Genomic DNA, 22,144 nt, shown 5'->3' with positions numbered 1-22,144 from the left:
GAGATCTGACCCACTACGGTGGTGTCATCTGCAAACTTGTAAATGGAGATAGAGCAGAATTTGGCAACACAGTTGTGAATCTTGATGCAATCTCTCAAGATAGAGGAGGATTTCCTGCCACTTTTTTTTTGGGTTCTGAGATGATGGCTGAGGTCAACATGGGAACCACAGACTCTCCCATGGACAGGGCAGGAGGTGGTTCATAGGATGGGCAGGTGGGCGGTTTGTGAGGTGGTACATACCTTCTGCCACTTACACAAGGGTTTGATGTGCTCCTGACCCATGGCCTCGACGTTCTCAATGTTATCCTGACTGCCCCTTCTCCACTTTGAATGTTCATGGCCGGAAGTTCTCAGGAGTCATGAGGAACAGGCAACTGTTCAAGAAAAATTTTCCCCTGTTCATCCGGTTGTTTCTTCTCTTGAGAGAGCTCAGAATAGAGCGTCTGCTTCAGAAGTGTAGGGAAGCGGATGCAAGCAGTGTGGTCTGCCCAACGTAGCTGACTGAGAGTAATGAGAGGACCTCAGTGTTGGGATTGAGAGAGGGCAGCTCCGCAGCCGACCACATGATTAGAAAATAAGTAGACGCATGCCGCAGCTGCCATATTATTCTTGCATCTGACCACCAAGGTCAAGCTGATTATAATTTCAGGGATCTTATTCCCTGTTTGTTCTGCTCTGACAGTGTATATCACGACCATCTCTCAGGTATGTTGCTCTTTCTCTCACAGTCCCCCTTGATACGATGGCTTGAGAGCCACAGGACAAGGTGGAGAGGCTTGAGTGAAAAGTGATTCATTGTGCAAGAATGCATGACAATACAACAATCAAATCCAGTTGTTGCAAACTGAGTGAGATGCTTTGCTTCTGCAGCTGAGACTTTATCAGTTGTGTCTCATTGTTCACTTTGAAATGTTGGTGCAAACATGCCCTCCCATTGGGCAGAAGATGCAAAAGCCTAAAAGCATGTACCATCAGGCTCAAGGACACCTTCTGACCCGTTGTTATAAGACTATCAAAAGGTTCCCCCGTACGATAAGATGGACTCCTGACCTCACAATCTACCACATCATGGCCTTGCACCTTATTGCCTGCCTGCACTGCACTTTCTTTGTAACTGTAACACTTTATTCAGCATTCTGTTATTGTTTTCCCTTGTACTACCTCAATGCACTGATGTGATGAAATGATCTGTATGGATAGCATGCAAAACGAATTTATCACTGCACCTTGGTAGATGGAGCGACGGAGTATGAGGGCGGACCTAATGGAGGTATATAAGATGATAAGAGGCATTGATCGGGTAGATAGTCAGAGGCTTTTCCCCAGGGCTGTAATGGTTGCCACAAGAGGACACAGGTTTAAGGTGCTGGGGAGTAGGTATAGAGGAGATGTCAGGGGTAAGTTTTTTACTCAGAGAGTGGTGAGTGCATGGAATGGGCTGCCGGCAACGGTGGTGGAGGTGGATATGATAGGGTCTTCTAAGAGACTTTTGGATAGGTACATAGAGCTGAGAGAAATAGAGGGCTATGGGTTAGCCTAGTAATTTCTAAGGTAGGGACATGTTCGACACAGCTTTGTGGGCCGAAGGGCCTGAATTGCGCTGTAGGTTTTCTATGTTTCTACGTGACAATAATAAGCCAATTTATCAATTTACCCATTTAGCAAAGGTCTAAAATGTATCTCAAGTTTAGTTTCATGAGGAAATTCTTATTGATTGTGGACTTCATTGGTTCAAATGTTGTCCCCTCAATGCATCTTCATGTCCATTGAAAGCCAATTTGATAAGTAAATTGTTTTATGAATTACTCTTCATTGCTGTGGCTACAATGCTGATTACCCACCATCGATATTGACATGCAATCCAAATGGAATGAGATTTCAAACGAGGTTTACACCTAAAGATACCAGCTGATCCAAAACAAAATGTCATTATCACTGAGGTCAGATTTCTCTAAACTAGCTGTGACTCATCAGAAAGCACAGAGATTTTGTAGAAACTATTTAAGTTATAGGCTCAGGGAATTGTTCATGGATGTATTGTAGGCATTGCCCATGAAGGATGTAAGGAATTATTCAGCATCAGCTGTGCTCTACCAGTGGTGAACTTTGTGGTGTTAAGAATTGCCATGTGGTGATGGTTACTTGGTCGAAATTAGGAACTCTCAATTAGCACGCTCCTTATGAAAGGCCTCTCTCTGTGAGGGAGTCCCTTATAGCCCAGGTAGACAATGTCTCCCTCCCCCACTCTGCTGGAGCATGACATTCAGCTGGGATCTCACCCTGCCTTCCTCACCCTTCCACTCATCTTCCTTCTGTTCTTCACATTGCGTCTCGTGTGCCTCAGGCTCCAGGTTGACATGCTACCCTTTCTCCTTTGGTTGGCTGGGTTGTACACACTACAATATAATCTCTGCACCTGGTTGTGGTGTACTGCAGGATGGCCCAGATTACTGCTGGTAATGGAAACGCCTTTTTAGACCAATAGTGTTTCCAACAATGATTCTTCTGTTTACATTGCTCTCATTGTACCTGCACTCAACTGTTGTGGGAGAAGAGCCCACTGTTGTGACGAGACTGGGAAGTAGAAGGTAGCTCTTGTCCCACCAGGTTTAACCCCTCTGGGCACTGCTGATCACTCGCAGTCCAGTAGGGAGGATTCCCTCAGGTGAAACAGACAGGTGCACTTCCTGGAAAGGTGGCATTCATCATGAAGAAATTCCTCTCATGATCCACAACAAGCTGCACCTTGAGGGAGTAGAAAGCTTTCCTGTTGATAACAGGTCTGGGTTATTTATGGGAGCCCTTCCAGGCACCAGTGCAGTCAGTGACATGGGTCAGGCATAGAAATGCTGGTCCAGTTCATCGCAGATGCAATTTTACTCAGGGTATAACTTATTGAGCAAAACAAATTTTTGCATCATTAGCATCAACATTAGGCACCAAAATTCTAGCCTCTGACGTCTCCAGCTAAAAGCCAGGGAGGTGGCATTTTTCTTATGACTGTTGTCATGCCAACAAGTCGGTAGTTCCCAGTTCTCTCTCTCTCTCCCTGCTTTCATAAAGAGTCGGGTTACGTTTACTACTAGCCAATCCTCAGAAACCATTCCACAACTTACAGAACGTTGGAAGATGATAATAAGATCACTAACTATTTCTAAAGCCGCTTTCTTTCAAAACTCTGGCATGTAAATAAAGAGGTTGTTGGGATTTTTCAGTTTTGACACTCAATAACTTTTCTAGTATTTCTTCTACTAATGTTTACTGCATTTATTTCCTCATTCATGCTGGATCTTTGGTTCTCTGTTTGTTTTTTGGGAAGCAGGAAGGTTTGTATCTTCTTCTTGTTGCTATAAAGGCCTCATGAAAACCAAGTAGAGTCATAGAGCACTACAGCACAGAAACAGGTCTTTTGGTCCTTCTAGTCCATGCCGACCTGATCTTCTGCCTAGTCCCATCCACCTGCACCCGGACTGAGGGGCATAATTTTAAGGTGATTGGAGGAAGGTATAAGGGGGCTGTCAGAGGTGAGTTTTTTACACAGAGAGTGGTGGGTGTGTGGAATGCACTGCTGGCAGAGGTTGTGGGGGCAGATACATTAGGGACGTTTAAGAAATTCTTAGATAGCCACATGAATGATAGAAAAATGGAGGGCTATGTGGGAGGGAAGGGTTGGATAGATGTTAAAGCAGGATAAAATGTCGGCACTACATCGTGGGCCGAAGGGCCTGTTCTGTGCTGTAATGTTCATATCCCTCCAAACCCCTCCCATCCATGTACCTAGCCAAACCTCTCTTAAATGTTACAATTGAAACCATATCTACCACTTCCACTGGCAGCTCATTCCACACTTTCCAGTACTTTCCATGTTGCATTCAAGAAAAGTTGAGGAACTGAGGGAACAATGATCACTGGTTTTCTTGAGCTACTCCTAGGTTTTCTAAAGGTTCTTTTAAAAAAATCAATGAGTGAGATACAAAAGAAAAAGTATTTGAGATTTTAGTTTTACTCAATTTTAGCTCAGATTTATATTGTCTGCCAACTTATGGTGGGTTTTGAAATGGCTTCCTTAAGATGTCTGCATCAAATAAAGAAAACTAAAATGCTACAGTTGTTGGGATACTGAAGTAAAACAAAAGCACTGAAAATACAGGTGTTTGTTTACCCTGCTAGTGAGACCAGGAGTTTCAAATCACTTGTAAATTTAATTCTCACTGCCGCCTCAAGTTTTAGACTGTCTCGCCTCAGAGGCTATTTAATGCTTGAAGTATTTGGGGAAAATCACCTCTACAGTTTTTAAACAGTCTGATTCAACAGCTGTTTTGCATTATTAGGGGATGGTGATGCACTCGGGTTAAGTTACTTGACTCAGTGTCCAGAGGCCTAGACGTGAGTCATGAGTTCAAATCCCACTGTGTCAACTGGGAAATTTAAATTCAGTTAATTAAATCATCTGGGATTGAATAGAAATAGCCGGTCTCAGTAATGGTGACCATGAGACTATCAGATTCAGGGAAGTCAACCCCAAGCCCACAATAATGTTGACTCTCAGCTGCATCTAAAATAGCCAAATAAACCATTCAATCACTATGTTTTAACAAGAATAGTGCAGCAGCTAATAGAGCTGTGAGCAAATAGAGCTGCTGCCTCACAGCGCCAGTGGCCCGGGTTCAGTTCTGACCTCCTGTTCTTTCTGCACGGAGTTTGCATGTTCTCCCTGTGACAGGGTGGGATTTCTCTGGGTTTCCCCCAAATGCTCCGGTTTCCTCCCACATCCCAAAGAGATGTGGCTTGGTTGCTGAAATGGGTGCTGTAAATTGCGCCTTGTGTCCATGTGAATGGTAAGGTCTGAGAGGAGTGGATGAGAATGTGGAGAGAATAAAGTGGGAGTAGTGCAGGATTAGCGTAAATGGGCACTTGACAGTTGGCATAGACTTAATGGGTTGAAGGGCCTGATTGTGTACTGTATCTGCCCTTGACTCTGTGGCTACAGAACTGTTTGGGCCAGCTTCCATCAATCTAGGCACCAAACGTGGACATGGCAATGTTGTTTATAGACCAGTTTATCTTTAAAAACCTCCTTATAAATATCTGGAGCCTGGCGTTGTACAGGCCCAATGCTCATAGAATTTTGCCTTACAGCCAAAGTGTTGGATTCCTCTATCATAACCCCAGTTCCATGGGTACGTCCCATCCCACTGGCAGGAGAGGTGATAGAATAGGAGAGATGGGAAAGAGTGACCCTGGGAATTCTCAGCTTCGACTCCTAGCATTGGGTCAAACATGAGGAAGGTTTCCTTCCTCATGTTACCAGCGACCTTCCTCCATCAGCTGATGAATACTTAATGCTAAACAACATTTAGAAGCAATGAGAATCACAAGGCACTGGATGTACTCTGGGTAAGTGGATTCAAGGTTCGCCAATAAAAGTAGCTTGGTAGCACCACCACTAACCAACAGGCTGAGTCCTGAAGGGTATATACCAGAGTGGGTCCGAGGCCGGGGGTGAGTGAACCAACATGAGGGATAAACCTACTCTTTTAAAAGTTATTCTTCATGGGATTAGGATGTGGCTGTTGCTGCAATGTTGGTATATATTGTCTATCCCTGTTTATCCCTGAACTGAGAAGTCTGATAAGAGTTAACAGAGTAGTGGGTCTGGAGTCACATAAAGGATGGGCTGGGTTGGGTTAGGACGGTAGATTTCCTTCACTGAAGGACATAGTGATCCAGCTGAGTTATTATCACAATGCAGTACTTTCATGATTATTGTTGTTACAAACCAGCAACAAAAGAAACACACTGAGTCATAATTCAGTGTTAAAAACTATTTTATTAATCACTACTTATAATAATACGAAAAATAGAAGTAAAAATGTTAGTATGTTAGAAATTCAAAAATGTTAAACCTTGAACATTAACCCCAAAAACTCCAAAAACTCCAAGTCCCAAACTCCAAGTCCAGGAATGGTCCTCAAAGTTCAGTTCAGCAAGCCATAAGGTGAAACATGAGCAAAAGTTTCTTCGACAACCACCGTTGTCTGAAGCTAAGATGTAGATGTAGAGAAACATAGAGAGAGTAATTACGAAATCCAAATGTTCCACGATGGAACCCAAACGACACCTCAGTGTTTACTCGGTCGTGACTTCCTCACCCCGAAAAGCATCCGAATCGTGGTCGTCCACACACAAATACCTGTTTCCTTCTACAGGTCAGTAACAAAGTGAACTCCACCGGATTACTTCCAACTTCCATACATGGATTTCAGTGGCAGACACAGTTATTGTTTCTCATCCATCGACAGAGAAAACTAGCAGACTGGTGTCTCTCTCCCTTCTCTCTCTCTCTCTCCTCTTCTGACCTCTTCAACAACGTCATTACGTCCTTTATCTTCTATTGACGTAAGCACGCCCCACACACACACACACACACACACACACACACACACACACACACACACACACACTATCTTAAAGGGACTTTCACAGAGTCCGTAACATTGTGAATAAGACTAACTGTTCTTTTTATTTCCAGCTTTTTTTTAAATTCCAAAGTTCAATGTTGTCCTCTCCGATCTACTTCTGGCAGGTTCTTCTGTCCATGACAGTATTGTTGGGAGTGACCACTGCGCAAGTGGGGACTTCACACAGTACATCTTCCAGTGTGTTCTGTTGCACTACCATTGTGTTTTATGGTATAGATCCAGAACAGATCTGTCAACTCAAAGCTGGGCACCCATGAGGGACTGTAAACCAGCAGCAGGAGCAGGAGTGCACACCAACACAACCTGTACACCTTCTGCTGGCTTCATCCAGCAACTTGTTTCTCACTCCCTTGTCGGGCTCCCCTCACCATCTTCCTTCCTGATTGGATTCCTGAATCTGCAGCCCTTTGTTGTCTCCACCAGTCACCTCCCAGCCTCTGTCGCCACCTCCACCCCTCCGTCCCCTACCTGCCTCCATCTGCCCATCAACCCCTCCTCACCTGGATCCACCTACCGCTTGCCTGCTCCTGCCTCACCCCTCCCCCTCACTACTAGCTATCTCCTCTGGACACTCTCAGCCCTGATGCAGGGTCCCGACCCAAGACTTTGACTATCCCTTTGCCTCCACAGATGCTGTTTGACCCACTGAGTTCCTCCAGCAGGTTGTTTTGTGCTCCAGATTCCAACGTCTGCAGTGTCTCGTCTCTCCAATCTCAATCAACCTCAATCAACCAGCATATCCCTCACTCAGTCATTGCTATTAAGCCAGGAGTTTAATGAGGAAAGCAGGTTGGGAGCAGCTCCACCATGAGGCGTCAGCTCGGTGAAGATGACGCACAAGGTGGCATGTCATAGAACCAAAGAACAATACAGCACAATACAGGACCTTCAGCCCACCATGTTGTGCCACCCTTCAAACCACTCCTAAGATTAACTAACACCTTCCTCCCACATACCCTTTTATCTTAAATTCCTCCATATGCTTATCTAACAATCTCTTGAACTTGTCCAACGCAGCAGCCTCCACCACCACCCCAGGCAGCGCATTCCATGCACCAACCACTCTCTGGGTGAAAAACCTCCCTCTGACATCTCCCCTGAACAACAAAACCAAAATGTCCTGAGCAACAAAATGGCGTACAACAAACAGAGCTAAACAATCCCACAACCAACTGTTCTGTCCACGCCCAGTCATAAAGGGTGGTGGACCATTAAGGAGCTAGTGAGGAGAGGCTTCAAGAACGTCCCCATTTTCAATGACGGTGAGGCCCAGCGTGTGAGTGCTGAAGACAAGGCTGAAGGGTTTGCAGCCATATTCATCCAGAAGTGAGTGAACCATTTTGCCTCCTTCCTGAAGGCCACACTACCACATGAGTCAGTGTTCAACTAATTTGAGCCATTTCACATAATATCAAGGAATTACTGAGAACAAAGGACACTGCAAAGACTGTGGGGCCAGACAACATTCCAGCTACCTTACTGGATACCTACAGTCCAGAGGTAGTTGTATCCACTGTTTTCCAGTACAGTTACAATGGTGCCAACAATGTTTAAAATTGCCCAGGTATATCCTATCTAATCTGCTGGTTATATCCAACAGCAGTTACTCTCCAATAGATCTGATGGTTACTTTTCTTGAAGCCTCAATACAGCCAGGGTCCTAATGTGAACCAAAGAGCTGAATTTCAGAGGGAAATGAAAGTTGATGTGCTTGACATCATGGCAGCTCTTGACTGTGGTATCAAGGAGCCCTGGTAAAACTGAAGTCAATGAACATCATGGGGAAACCTTGTAATGGTTGCAGTTATATTTCACACAAGGCCAATCATCCCAGCCTCAGAGCATCACTGCAGGCGTTCCTCAGAGCACTGCCATAGGTCCATCCATCTGTGACCTTCCTTTGATGACAAGATCAGAACTGAGAATGTTCACTGCTATTCACAATTCCTCAGGAAATGAAACAGTCCATTCCTGCATGCAGCAAGACTGAGACAATATTCATGAATAGGCTGATAAGTAGCAAATAACGTTCATACCACAAAACTTCCAGGCAATGACCAGGTCTAACAAGAGTGGGTCTCAACACCTAACCTTGACGTTCAATGGCATTACCATTGACAAGTACCCTCACCATCGCCATCTTGCGGGGGGGGGGGGGGGGTCACCATCATCCAGAAACTCACCTGGACCAACCACATATAAATACTGTAACTGCAAGAGCAGGTCAGAGGCTACGGTATGTGCCTTAACTCCTGCATATTCCAAATCCATTCCATCATCTTCAAGACACATCAGCAGTGCAGACAGAATCCTTTCCACTTGCCTGTGTTTCGCTGGAACAACACTCAGGAAGCTCGACACCGCCATTGCAAGTAGCCCACTTGACTGGCATCCTTTCAACCAACCTAAAAGTCGATCCCTCCACCACCAGTGCACTGTGGCTGTTAGGTATCCCATCTGCAAAATTCAGTTCAGGCACTTGTCTAGTCTGCTCTGTCTGCACCTCCCCGGTCCGTGACGTCCACCATCAAGAAGGACAAGGGCAGCGGATGCATGGGAACACCACCGCTGAAGGTTCCCCTCAACGCCACACACACTTTTGACTTGGAAATATATCACCATTCCTTCATCTATGCTGGGTCTAAATCCTGGAACGCCTATTACATTGTAGGAGTATCTTCACAGGGAGAAGACGAGAGATCCAGGAAGGCAGCTCAGGGGCAATTAAGGATGGATAATAAATGCTGGTCTTTCTAGTGACACCTACATACCATAAAATGAACATGTACAAAATACTTACTTAAGCCTTGACTAGGAACATTGGCAGCTATTTACCCATGAGAAACACTATTAGCAAGATCAGTCCTGTGTGCATTTCCCCGAAGAATATGTGATCTTGATCAGCTTTGTCTTCCTACCACAAGGGTTCTCCACTACCTCAGCAGCCCTGCTCAGACCAGTGTTATCACTGAACTTGGATCCTTCCTGATTTACCTGAATCACCGAACAAATTCACCAAGCTGTCAGGAGGGAATCCACGATATTAAAACTGGAAAAATTCCACACAGACCATTAAATATTTTACATATTATTATAAAGTTAACACAAACTCCGAGTTGCACTTTGCACTACAATTATAATTCAACTCTGCTGGCATTCCCTGTTTTCTTGATTACGTGTGCAGATTTCCCAACATATCCCTGGCTGTAATACTTTCCATCTCAATCTCTTCACTGAAAAACAAGAATTGAGGACAACTCATTACTTCAGTATTCCAGAGATAATGAATGGCTTGATGCTTTGACCTATAATAGCCACTGCATCATCTACAGGGAAATGTTCTAATTAACTTGCTGAAAAAAAAACAAAGGAAATATCAAGACATGACTAAGTGCCAAAGATAACAGCTGCTAAGCAAATGGTTTACTGGGGACTCCAGAAGTACTACAACAAGGAATGCTGCGTTGGGGGACACTGGGGCTTTACACGTCTGTAAGGGGCAAGTCGCTGCTGCAACCCTGCTGTTTTTATCTTTGCATCTCCTGCTCCTGTTGTCACTTCTGGCCATTTTGGCCCTTATCTCAGCTACAAAGTTGCCCAACATAAGCAGGACCTAATTTGGTAGATCGGAGGTAAGCGAAGTGTTCAGATACATCGTCTGCAGAGTTGTCTAATCTCTCAGCATGAGTACTGGGAACAAGCATGTAAGGAATCAGCTGGAAGATGGGGTATTTCCCTGCCCCTGCTCACTCCGACAGCCCCCCAAGAATCAGCTGCCACTATCTCTGCTGGTGAGTTCCAGGAAGGCCAGAAAACTTGTGGATTCAGAGTCAGGTTGTAAAATACATCCTGATTGACTGATCAGTATTTCAAAATGACCAAACCTACTCCTCCCTAGGTAATTTTTCATTGTAGCCCGATGCACTGAATTCAATGCTGGAGCTGGCTCCTCGACTTGCTGTTAGTGTTCCACGGTGGTGCAGTGGTTAGCATAACGCTTCACAGCGCCAGCAAGCCGGGTTAAATTCCGGCCACTGTCTGTAAGGAGTTTGTATGTTCTCCCCATGTCTGCATGGGTTTCCTCCGGGTGCTACGGTTTCCTCCCACATTCCAAAGACGTACAGGTTAGGAAGTTGTGGGCGTGCTATGTTGGCACTGGAAGTGTGGCGACACTTATGGGCTGCCCCCAGAACACTTTACACAAAAAGATGCATTTCATTGTGTTTTTTGATGTACATGTGACTAATAAAGATCTGATCTGATCTGATCTTATCTGATCTTATCTGATCTTATCTTATCTTATCTTATCTTATCTTATCTTCACTGGCAGTTGCTCTCAAACAGATGCTTCCCAGCTCAGGGTTTTGCATTGATAACGTTTCATCCCAACTGAACAAAGATGGAAGGCTTTTTAACTCTCTAGTGCAGGTGTGAAGTGAACATTCCTCTGGCAAGTCATAGAGAGATAAACAGGCCCTTCAGCTCACCAATCCATGCCAACCATCAAGTATCCATTTACACTAATCCTACATTCATCCCAATTTTTCTTAGTCTCTTCACATTCTTATCAAATCCTTTGATTCTACCACTCACCTACTAGAGGGAATTTGCAGTGGACAATTAAACTACCCCCCCCCCCCCCCCATGCTTCTCTTCTTCCCTTTCCTAGCCTCTTCTTTTCAACCTTTTTTTTCTCTCCTTACCTTTGATCCATCCCCCAGTGGATCTGCTCTCCCCTCCTCCCCCGCACCTGCCCATCGCTATCTCTTACCTGCATCTGCCTATCACCACCTTGTGCCCACCCCGCCTCCCCTCTTTTGTCCACCTATCACTGCTCTGCTTTTCCCTCCTATATATTGGGCTTCCCCTTTTCCTATTTTCAGTCCTGAAGAAGGGTACTGACCCGAAACGTTGACTGCCTGCTTTTCTCCACGGATGCTGCCTGGCCTGCTGAGTTCCTCCAGCATCATCTAGATTCCAGCATCTGCAGTTCTTTGTTTCTCTACTGCACTCACACCTCTTTGGGATGTGGGGGGAATCCTGAGTACCCAGTGGAAACCCACATAGTCACAGTGAGAATGAACAAACTCCACACAGACAGTGCCGGAGGTTGGGATTGAATCTGTGTCTCTGGGGCTGGGTCTACTAGCTGTGCCACCTAATGTGGGCGATTGAAGGGTTATATGTGCTCAGGTTTTAGCAGGATAAGGAAGTCTTATATTCTGCATCTACTCTGTTTAATCTCCGACTGGAAATGTTTGATCTAGACACAGATTAGAAATAGGGAAAATGTTCTCTAGGAGATGAACGTTGACTAAAACATAAGGGAGAACACCACAGCTCTTCTCCAAATAGTACTAAGCGATATTTTACATCCATTTGCCTTGGTTTAATGTTTCATTCAAAAGAATCTACCTTCGCCGGGATAGTGCTCCCCCTGTCCTGCATTTGAATATCAGCCTGGTCCTTGTACTTTGGAGAAGGTTGTTAACTTATGGCCTTCTGATTCTTTCATTTCTCATATTACTTGGGGAATACTCAATCCATCCAGTGAAGAATGAAACAAGGCAGATACCTCAGGACTCTGTGACAATATTTTGTTGGTGGAACTGAACAAACATTTGATGAACCATCTTCAACCTGAAACCCCTTGTTTCCCTCTCCCCAGATTCTGCCTGACCTTCCGAGCATTTCCAGGATCTTCTGTTTTTTATGAACTATTTCCTTACAGCTGTTTACAGGATGATCTCAATGTTTAAAGATTGCCATAGATCCATATTAGGATTGTACCCCAAATGGGTTAAGGATGACCAAACACATTCTTCAGTGCTGGAAGGGGAGAAAAGATTCCCGTTGAGTTGGATTCAAACAGAGGCATTGCATTATCTCGTAACTGGAAACCATACATACACATCTTATTTTTTCATACACTCTCCCTTCTGGTTCTCACACAATAATTAAATGTTTTAAGAAACTGAAGGGCTTTATTTGCAATCCACCTATTTTCATAGTTTCTAAGAGTTGGCCAACAGTGGTTTGGTAGTCAAGAGGCTAAAATTTGGAGTTGGGAGAAATCTGAAGCAAATATAGAAAATGCTGGAAATACTAAGCAGGCCAGGCATCATCTGTGCAGAGAGAAAAGTTTACAAGTGAACTTTCATCAGATTCCTCTTCCATGGAGTTCATATAATTCCACAGGCAGATCCAGAACTGGATTAAGAATTGGGAACTCTGGACACCAAATCTTTCATGGTTAACTGTCTCTCCCTTCTGTGGCTACTACCTGATCTGTACTTCCAACATTTCAGCTTTATAATTTGATCTGCCAATATTCCTTCCTTAAGTAAGGATGTACCAGGCATTTGTTCAATTCCTCCATACAGTGGAACTGCTATTGCATGAACCCAAGGGGAGATGTATCCAACTTTCAACCATCTATTCTACACTGGTGCACTTCAAGGGAAACTAGGGCAGAAAATAAATTCTATCCTTGTCATTGATGTCTACATCTCAAACAATGACTTTTGCGTAGGTATCTGCGTCACCAAGTTTAGTCATTAATGGTTGGGCGTTGTTTACAGAATTATGATACAAATAAAATTCTGTTTATGAAACATGAGATAAAATTTAGGCAGTGAAAACAAATCTAACAGCTGCAGATTTGTAAATATTTCATAACCAACATTCAATACAAGTTAATAATGCATAGTAATGATATTCCCTGAAAACTTTATATTTCTAAGCAGAAAAATTACTAATTACTGCAGTGTTGTAACATTATTTTGATTAAATGAAAGTTAATTAGTCATTCTGATTAGTGCTTTAAAGCTCAAATGTGGGTCAAATGTGCAACTCAAATGTTAATTGAAAATTTTGCAGAGTCCTTCCAGCTTATTAAATCTCCTGAGGCAGGTCAACAATAATAGTGATACTTCTCTGAAAATAAATTCTCTCCTGAGCTGGGAAATCTAACGACTGCAGGCAGAGGAGAAAATTTCATGTCAGTTTGGAGCTAAATGGTGAAAGATTGTTGTCTAATACTAAGGTCATATAGTTGCACAGATTAATCAAGAGCTGGATTAAGAATTGGGAATTCTAGACTCCAGATCTTTCGGGGTCTCTCTGTGCTCATCCACATAGTCTCTCTGCCATCTATTAGTACCTAAGCGTGCAGTGCAATGTATGAGACAATGGGCTCAGATAACATGTACAACAGCAGTCATAATAAAGCAAGTTAAGTCACAACATAGCAATAACTAAAGGCCTAGGCTTGTGTAGAATTAGGTTAAGATTGACTTAACCAAACTCATATGTGGTACAACTGCTGGAAGGAAAAAGATTTCAGTCTGAACTGGATTCAGATTGAGGTGTTGCATAATCTCCTGTGTTGCATAACCCGTTGACATTATTCGAAGTGACTAATGAATCACCAGGGGTAGCATAATCCTACTTTCATGCCTGGCTTCCGCCGTTGTTCCTGATCAGACGCAGCCCAGAGAAGGGAGACTTTAAATCAGCCGTGAGAATGAAGTTGAAAAATGACAGATAACAGCTGAGATTATCTGCCTGACTCTGAATGCTTTCTTAGTGGAGAACAGAAGAAAATGTAGAGCACCATTGCACCATTTGTGAAGCTGTGGGCCACACTGACAGGTTTACTGCCCATGACTAATTGCCTTGAGAAGATGGTAAAACCCCTTCCCCTTCAGCTGCTCCACATGGTCCTCATGGTGTTGAGTTCTCTCACATGCCTCTCTTATGGATGAAACATTAAACTGAGACTCTGTCTGCCCTCTCACTTGGAAGTAAATGATGCATCATTTTATAAAGGGCCTGGTGTCCTGGATGATATTTATCACTCAGCCTGTATCACTATAACAAGGTTTCCTTGTCATTATCTCATCTGCTGTGTATGGGGCCATGCTGTGTGCTAACTGGCTCCCATGCCTCCTATATTAATGCCTTGTCTTCAAAAAGTACTTATTTCATTGTAAAGTCATTGGAATATCCTGAGCCTATGAAAAGCACTTCATAAGTTTTTGGAATTCTCCACCCTGAGAGTTGGTATGGGCATTTGTTCCAGAAATGGATGGATACTCATGTATTAAGAGAGTTCAGGATAAGATAGAAAATTGGAGTTGACTTAGCCATGATTTTATTGAACGACAAAACATACTTGAAGAACATTTGGCCTACTCAAGTTCCTATTCCTCAAGTTCTTAAAAATTCTTGCCTTCCCTTGTTGTAATAATTCCATTATCTAGCTGGTCGCTTCTACTCCCCTTGTCCCTTTGTGACAAAGAACACAGAAGAACAAACTGTCCGCCTTGCAAAACCAGGTCAGAAGAAGGCCATTCAGCCTAGCAAGTGCATTGGAGCTCCATCTACAATCTGTCAGTCCCTAAATGTGATCTTTCCCCATAGCTCTTCAAGACTTTCTCTCAAGTCCCTTTCCAATTCCATTTTGAATAACTGATTGATTCTGTCTCCAGCACATACAGACAGTGAACCTGTTCTTCATTTTAAATCTGTGCCTCCTGGTCTTTGAACCTCCTATTGATGAGAACAGCTGCTCTACATTCAATCCATCACGAAGCATCTCCCATGTATGTTTAATAGCACATGTATATTCAAAGAGGCAGCACAGTGGCACAAGTAGTAGAAACTGTTCCCTCACAGTTTCAGCAACTCCAGGTTCAATCCTGACCTCCTGGGATGTCTGTGTGGAGTTTGCACATTCTCCCTTTGATCACATGAGACTCCTCCAGTTACTGCAGTTTCCTCCCACACTCCAAAGCTATGCTGGTTGGTAGCTGTATTGGCCACAGTAAATTGTCCCCAGTGTGTGGGTGAGTTGTAGAATCTGGGAAGGGTTGATGGGAATGTGGAGAGAATAGAATGGGATTAGGGTAACTGGGTGCTTGATGGTCAATGGGGACTCAAAGGGCTGAATGACTCTATGACCCCCATCAAATGTCTGCTCAACATTCATTGCTCCAACCCCAACATTTCCAGCTTAACTTTGCTGCTGAAATCCATCATCCAAGGAAGCATCCCCATAAATCCCTTCTGCCTCAATTCTGGGATCTCCACTTCCTTTCTTAAGTGCAGCAATCAGAATTGTATGCAGCGCATCATCTAATCAAGGTTCAACATAATCTCAAGCAGAAAACAAGCTGTGGAGGAACTCAGTAGGTCAGGGAACATCTGTGGAGGCAAGGGGAGAGTTGATGCTTGCATAGGCATTGATGTGCAGAGGGATCTTGGGGTCCAAGTCCATCACTTCCTGAAAGTAGCTGCACAAGTTGATAGGGTGGTAAAGAAGGTGTATGGCATGCTCGCCTTTATTAGTCAAGGCTCTGAGTTCAAGAGTCAGGAAGTTACGTTGCAGCTTTATAAAACTCTGGTTAGGCCACATCTGGAGTATTGTATTCAATTCTGATCGCCTCATTATAGGATGTGGAGGCTTTGGAGAGGGTGCAGAAGAGGTTTACCAGGATGCTGCCTGGATTAGAGGGCATGTGCTATAAGGGGAGGTTGGACAAACTTGGATTGTTTTCTCTGAAGCAGTGGAGGCTAAGGGGAGATCTGATAGAAGTTAATAAGATTATGAGAGGCATAGATAGAGTAGACAGCCAGTATCTCTTTCCCAGGGTCGAAATGCCTAATACTAGAGGGCATGCATTTGTGAGAGGGGGGTAAGTTCAATGGAGATGTGCAGGGCAAGTTTTTTCCACAGAGAGTGGTGGGTGCCTGGAATGCGCTGCCAAGGGTGGTAGTGGAGGCAGATATGATAGAGGTGTTTAAGTGGCTCTTAGATAAGCACATGAATGTGCAGAGAATGGAGGGATATGGACCTTGTGTAGTTTAGTTAGGCATTTAATTACTAGTTCAATTAGTTCGGCACAACGTCATGGCCTGAAGGGCCTTTTCCTGTGCTGTACTGCTCTGTGTTCTGTGATCTATAGGTCTTGAACCGAAACATCAACTGTACCTTTGTCCCCACAGATGCTGCCTGACCCTCTGAGTTCCTCCAGCAGCTTGTTTTTCTCTCCAGATTCCAGCATCTGCAGTCTCCTGTGTCTCCATTCAACATAATCTCTGTGCTTTTGGAATCTTTGCTGCTAATTATGAAACCAAGCGAATCATATGCTTTACTAACTGCCCTCTGAAGATGTCCAGATACTTTCATGGAATCATGCACATATGCACCATGGTCCCTCTGTTCCTGAACACCCTTTTGATGTGCATCAAATGCTTGAATCAGTTGGAAAATTATACCAACAGTGAACATTAATTGCTCATTTTGAGTTCAAAATTCAAAGCTTTACACTGCTATTAGAACCTCATTAGAAAGGGCTCATTTCCTGAAATAGTCCACTCTGACAAACCTGCTTCATTGGCCATTACAGAAATGTTATGTCACGGCTAATGTTCCACTAGGTATTACATGCGCTACACAATGTGTTCACAAATTTCTTTCTGATGGCTTAATTCCAGAAAACAGAGCATTTTGCAATTTTAAGTACCGAGCACAATTGTGACAAAGTTTTAAATGGAATGCAAGAATTACTTCAGTTTCCATAGGTTTAGTTAGAAATAGGGCATTAGTTTTGTTTATTATGATGATTCCATGCAGACTTAAAAGGGAATCATATCTTCCTGGGCAAATGCTAAATGTTTTAAAATTATTTGCATCAAGTTGATGTCAGGTTTATCTGGATTTTCTACGTCAAAGAAATGTCTCGTATTGATGCCTGCGATCAGTGAGTTTACACTGTTGCAGGCATGCTGAACAGGAAGATTGTAAGTGTCATTCATGCTGGACTCAAGACTAATGTCATTAAAACAAAACAGGAGTCAGTGGTTACACTTTTTTGTACTTTTGCAAATAATGCTGATGGTAGCTTAAACCTGCGATTCAAAGTTTTTTTTAAATCTTTTGATATTTATTGGGTAAAGCAGTATTAATCTGCATTGAATTTAATAAGGAGCTAATTGCAGGAGTAGTTGTTAAACCCCTTGAGCATGGATTTCTTAGGAGGCTACATCAGAAAGGTACAGCGTCTAGATTCACAATGCATAAGACTGCTCATTATGCTCATAGTTTAGACCATCAAGAGGGGCATTGGCAGTAAATACTCCAGAACCAAAGCTAGCTACAGGAAACATTCTCATGTGAGCATAGAACAGCTCTCTATTCTGCAAGTCTCCCTCTGCGCTGCCCTATTTATCTTCTATTGTGCTGAATTTGTTGATGCCATTCTTAATGCTGCATTTCCATTTTCCACTCCAATAATACAGTGAAGTCTCTGATTTTCATCGTAGTGTGAAATTGGAGGAAATATTTCACTGTGAATTTGTAGCAATTATGAACATGACTGAAATTCATTTCATATCAAGCAGAGGCAGAAGAATCTGAACCTGAAAATTCTGAGTCAGGTTCAAATACAAACCGGGTCTCTTGTTTTCTGAGTTGCCATTTCTTCCTGTCTGTGATTGTTGATTCTCATTGCTTGAACAAAATTGCCCTAAGTATATGTTGCTCTGTTGCAGTGGGTCCCGTGAGATGGTCTTGTTCAAGTACTCCCATCTATAATACTATTTGGATGTTGGATAAGAGGTAAATTATGGGGAATGAATTACATGTAATCAGCACCTTGCCTCTGTTGATCAGAATGACATGTACATGCTTACCTTTATGTGGATCCCCTGTTGTCAATATGTGGAGGGTGTTTTGGGAGGGGGGTGGGTTGGGGAAAGAAGGGGTGGGAACAGAAAACTCTCTTTCCATTAAACAATTGAAAAATCTTTGGCGTCTGGCAAAATTACAATGGCCAGGCTTAGAAGATCGTCAAACATGTCAAGGACTTTGAGTGCTCCAGAATGAGCCTGACTATCCTGGCAGGCCTTGTGGGCAGATTATTATAGCAGGGTTGTGCTCCACCGAACATCATAACACAGTCAGCGAAGCCCCAGCGTGGAGCAGTCAGCAGGTTTGGGACTCGTGCATTCACATACGGATCCCAAACTCGGTGGCAGCTACTTAGTGAGAAGTCAAATAAGGTAAGACAAGCTCCAGAGAAAAGGATGAATGTTTCCCTGTGCAATGACTGTGCTCAACCCACCACAATCTGATCCATTGTCCTTGGTGATATGATTATTTATTGTGTTTATTGATATAAGGTATTTATTTATTAGTCACATGTACATCGAAACACAGTGAAATGCGTCTTTTTACGTTACTGAGAATGTGCTGGGGGCAGCCTGCAAGTGTCACCTCTCTTCCGGCGCCAACATAGCATGCCCACAGCTCCTTACCTGTACAGCTTTGGATTGTGGGAGGAAACTGGAGCACCCAGAGGAAACCCACGCAGACACACGGGGAGAACGCACAAACTCCTTACAGACAGCGGTGGGAATTGAACCCAGGTTGCTGGCGCTGTAATAATGTTACGCTAACCGCTACACTGCCATGCTGCTGGGCCATCCAGGCTCCCCACAAGAAAGCAGCAATGAGCCATTTTCTCTAACCCTTACTGTCTGCATGCTGAAGGCACTTCACAATATTGTATGGAAGAGAGTTCAGGAGTTTGACCCTGGAATGATGAAGGAATGGAGATGTACGTCCAAGACAATATATTGTGCAATTAAGGGAACAAAAAGCTGATGGTGTTCCATTACACCTCTTGTCAATCTAAATGGTGAAGGTCAGCAGTGGCAGAGAGAGTCGGTGGTTGTGGAGGACTGGTACTGGTCAAGTAGGTGGGCTTGTCTTGGGTGATATTACTTTGCATTTTATTGTTGCAGCAGCATCCTTCCAAGGAGGGAGGTTATTTTATCGTCCTCCTGCCTTGTGCATGGTACGTGGTCGATAGATTTTTAGGGGTCAGAAGATGAGTTACTTCCCACAATATTTATGGCTTGTCCAGTCATACTTTTGGCCAGTGGTGACCCCAAGATGGGGAATCTGTGATGGTATCACCACTGAATGCCATGGGGATTTGGCTATGTTTGCTCGTATTGGAGATAGCAAGTGTCCAACACATGTGTGGTGCACCAAGGTACTTGTCACTTATCAGCTGAGGCTTGAATACAGCTTAGCTATTGCTTATGCTGGAATGGATTGTTTAGCACACCGTTATACAAAGAGTGAAGCAGACTTATGGATGGAAGCCAGAGTGGCACAGCATAGGGTCGCTGCCTCACGGTGCCGGAGACCTGGGTTCAGTCCTGACCTCGGGTGATTCTATGTGGTTTGGACATTCCCCCTGTGACCACATGGGTTTCCTCTGGCTGCTCTGGTTTCCAAAGACATGTGGGTTGGTGGACATGTTAATTGGCCAGCGTAAATTGCCCCTTCCAGTGGATGAGTGGTAGAATCTGGGGGAGGAGAGATTGATGGGAATACGAGAAGAATAAAAATAATAGGATTAATGTAGGATTAGTGTAAATGTATGGCTGAATGTGGACTTGGTGGGTCAAAGGGCCCGTTTCCATGCTGTATCTCTCTCTGACATTGACCTACATATGTAACATATTACATGGAACTATGCAATGTGTGTTGTAGATATTCAGACCTCGTAATGCAATACACCCAGAATGTCATTGGAACTTTAAACTTCACACAGGGATTGGAAAGATATGATTGAATCATTGCAATTGCTATTAGCTATGATTGATCAGATATGGCAATGCATAGAGCACAGAAGCTCATCAATGGAGCAGTGTCTTTATATCAGACACTAACCCCTCATATATTGTCATAGATTCATAGAGTTATTAAATTTTTTTTAAATTTTTAAATTTTATTTACAGCATGGTAACAGGCTCTTCCGGCCCAACGAGTCCACGCCACCCATTTTTAAACCCAAATTAACTTACCCATACATCTTTGTAATGTGGGAGGAAACCGGAGCACCCAGAGGAAGCCCACCAGACACAGAAGAACGTACAAACTCCTCACAGACAGCGACGGGAATCGAACCCCGATCGCTGACGCTGTAATAGTGTCGTGCTAACCGCTACGCAGGGAAATGGACCCTTTGGCCCAACTCATCCATGCTGACCAAGATGTCTATCCAAGCTAGTCCCAACTGTCTGCATTTGGACCATATCCGTCTAAACCTCTTTTATCCATTTGATATGGTTCCAATCAAACCTTCCAGGAAAATTAAAACCTGCATTACCAGTGTGTGAACAGTCTTATCATGAAATGCTTTGAAGAAAATTCTTGAATTGAACTGAAATAAGATTTGCCCTTGAATTTTTTGACTTCCATCAGGCTACACAATTGCTGTTAAAGAGAGAGGCAAATGAAATAAATATCCAACTATTTCCCTGGAATCAGCGTTTTATACTAGTTATATGTCATTGATTGTGTTTGTTTTGTTTGTGGATCAAAAGCTGATGGGCTCAAGCCTAGTGGTCTGAGTTCTTAATTGAAGTTGTTGGAGGACTAAGGGAACACTGCTTAGTACTTAGAGTCCTAGAGTCATACAGCATGGAAGTGGGCCCGCTGGCCCAACTAGTCCATGCCAAACAAGATTCCCATCTAAGCTGATCCATTTGTCCCTGTTTGGCCCATATCCCTCTAAACCCTTCCTATCCACGTCCCTGTCCAAGAGCCTTTTAAATATTGTTAATGTACCTGCTTCAAACACTTCCTCTGGCAACCCATTCCATATACTGACCACCCTCAAAGTTGCCCCTCAGGTTCTTACTAAATCTCTCCCCTCTCACGTTAAACCTATGCCCTCCAGTTCTTGATTCCCCAACCCAGGGAAAAAGACTATGCGCATTGACCCTATCTATGCCCCTCATGATTTTATACACCTTTATAAGATCAACCCTCATTCTCTTACACTCCAGTGAAAAAAAGTCCCACCTGCTCAGCCTCTCTCCATAACTCAGTCCCTCAAGTCCTGGCAACATCCTCGTAGATCTCCTTTGCACTCTCTCCAGCTTAATGGCATCCTTCCTATTGCCGGGTGACCAAAATTCAACACAATATTCCAAATGCAGCCTCACCAATGTCCTGTACCATCACCAATGTCTTGTACTTCAGGTGAGATATTGAACCAGGACCCATTTGCCTGAGCAGATTCGTGTTAAGGATTACAAAATACTAATTTTTGGAGTGACCATTGTGAGAGTGGACCAGTGTAGGAGTGGAAATCTGAGGCTATAGTTCAAGAGGCTTCAGCGAGGAGGCACAGGTGAGTAGCAGGTAAGAACAGGTAAGGTTTTTTTTTATAGCAGTTAAATAAAAATATAATCTCATTAAATTACAACTAATTAAATAAAGTAGGGATTCAGGATCAGGTGATGTAGCTGCATGATGTAGGAGCTGGTGGACCCCATTGTGGTTCCTGGTGAGCACATCTGCAGCAAGTGTTGGTTGCTCGAGGAACTCATGCTCAAAGTTGATGACCTGGAATCTGAGTTTCAAACACTACGACGCATCAGGGAGGGGGAGGGTTACCTGGGCACTGTGTTTCAGGAGGCAGTCACACCCAGCAGATTAATTACTTCAAATTTGGTCTGTGGTCAGGTTCAAGAGGGTGTGACTGCGAGTGAGGCAGGTAGGGGGATCCAAGAGGTAGTGCTGGAGGATCCTCAGCCCTTGAGCTTGTCCAACAGGTCTGAGATTCTTGCTCC

Source organism: Pristis pectinata, chromosome 18 (genome assembly GCF_009764475.1).
Source record: "Pristis pectinata isolate sPriPec2 chromosome 18, sPriPec2.1.pri, whole genome shotgun sequence".
NCBI classification, from domain to species: Eukaryota; Metazoa; Chordata; class Chondrichthyes; order Rhinopristiformes; family Pristidae; genus Pristis; species Pristis pectinata.
Note: the sequence above shows the minus strand (reverse complement) of the source record.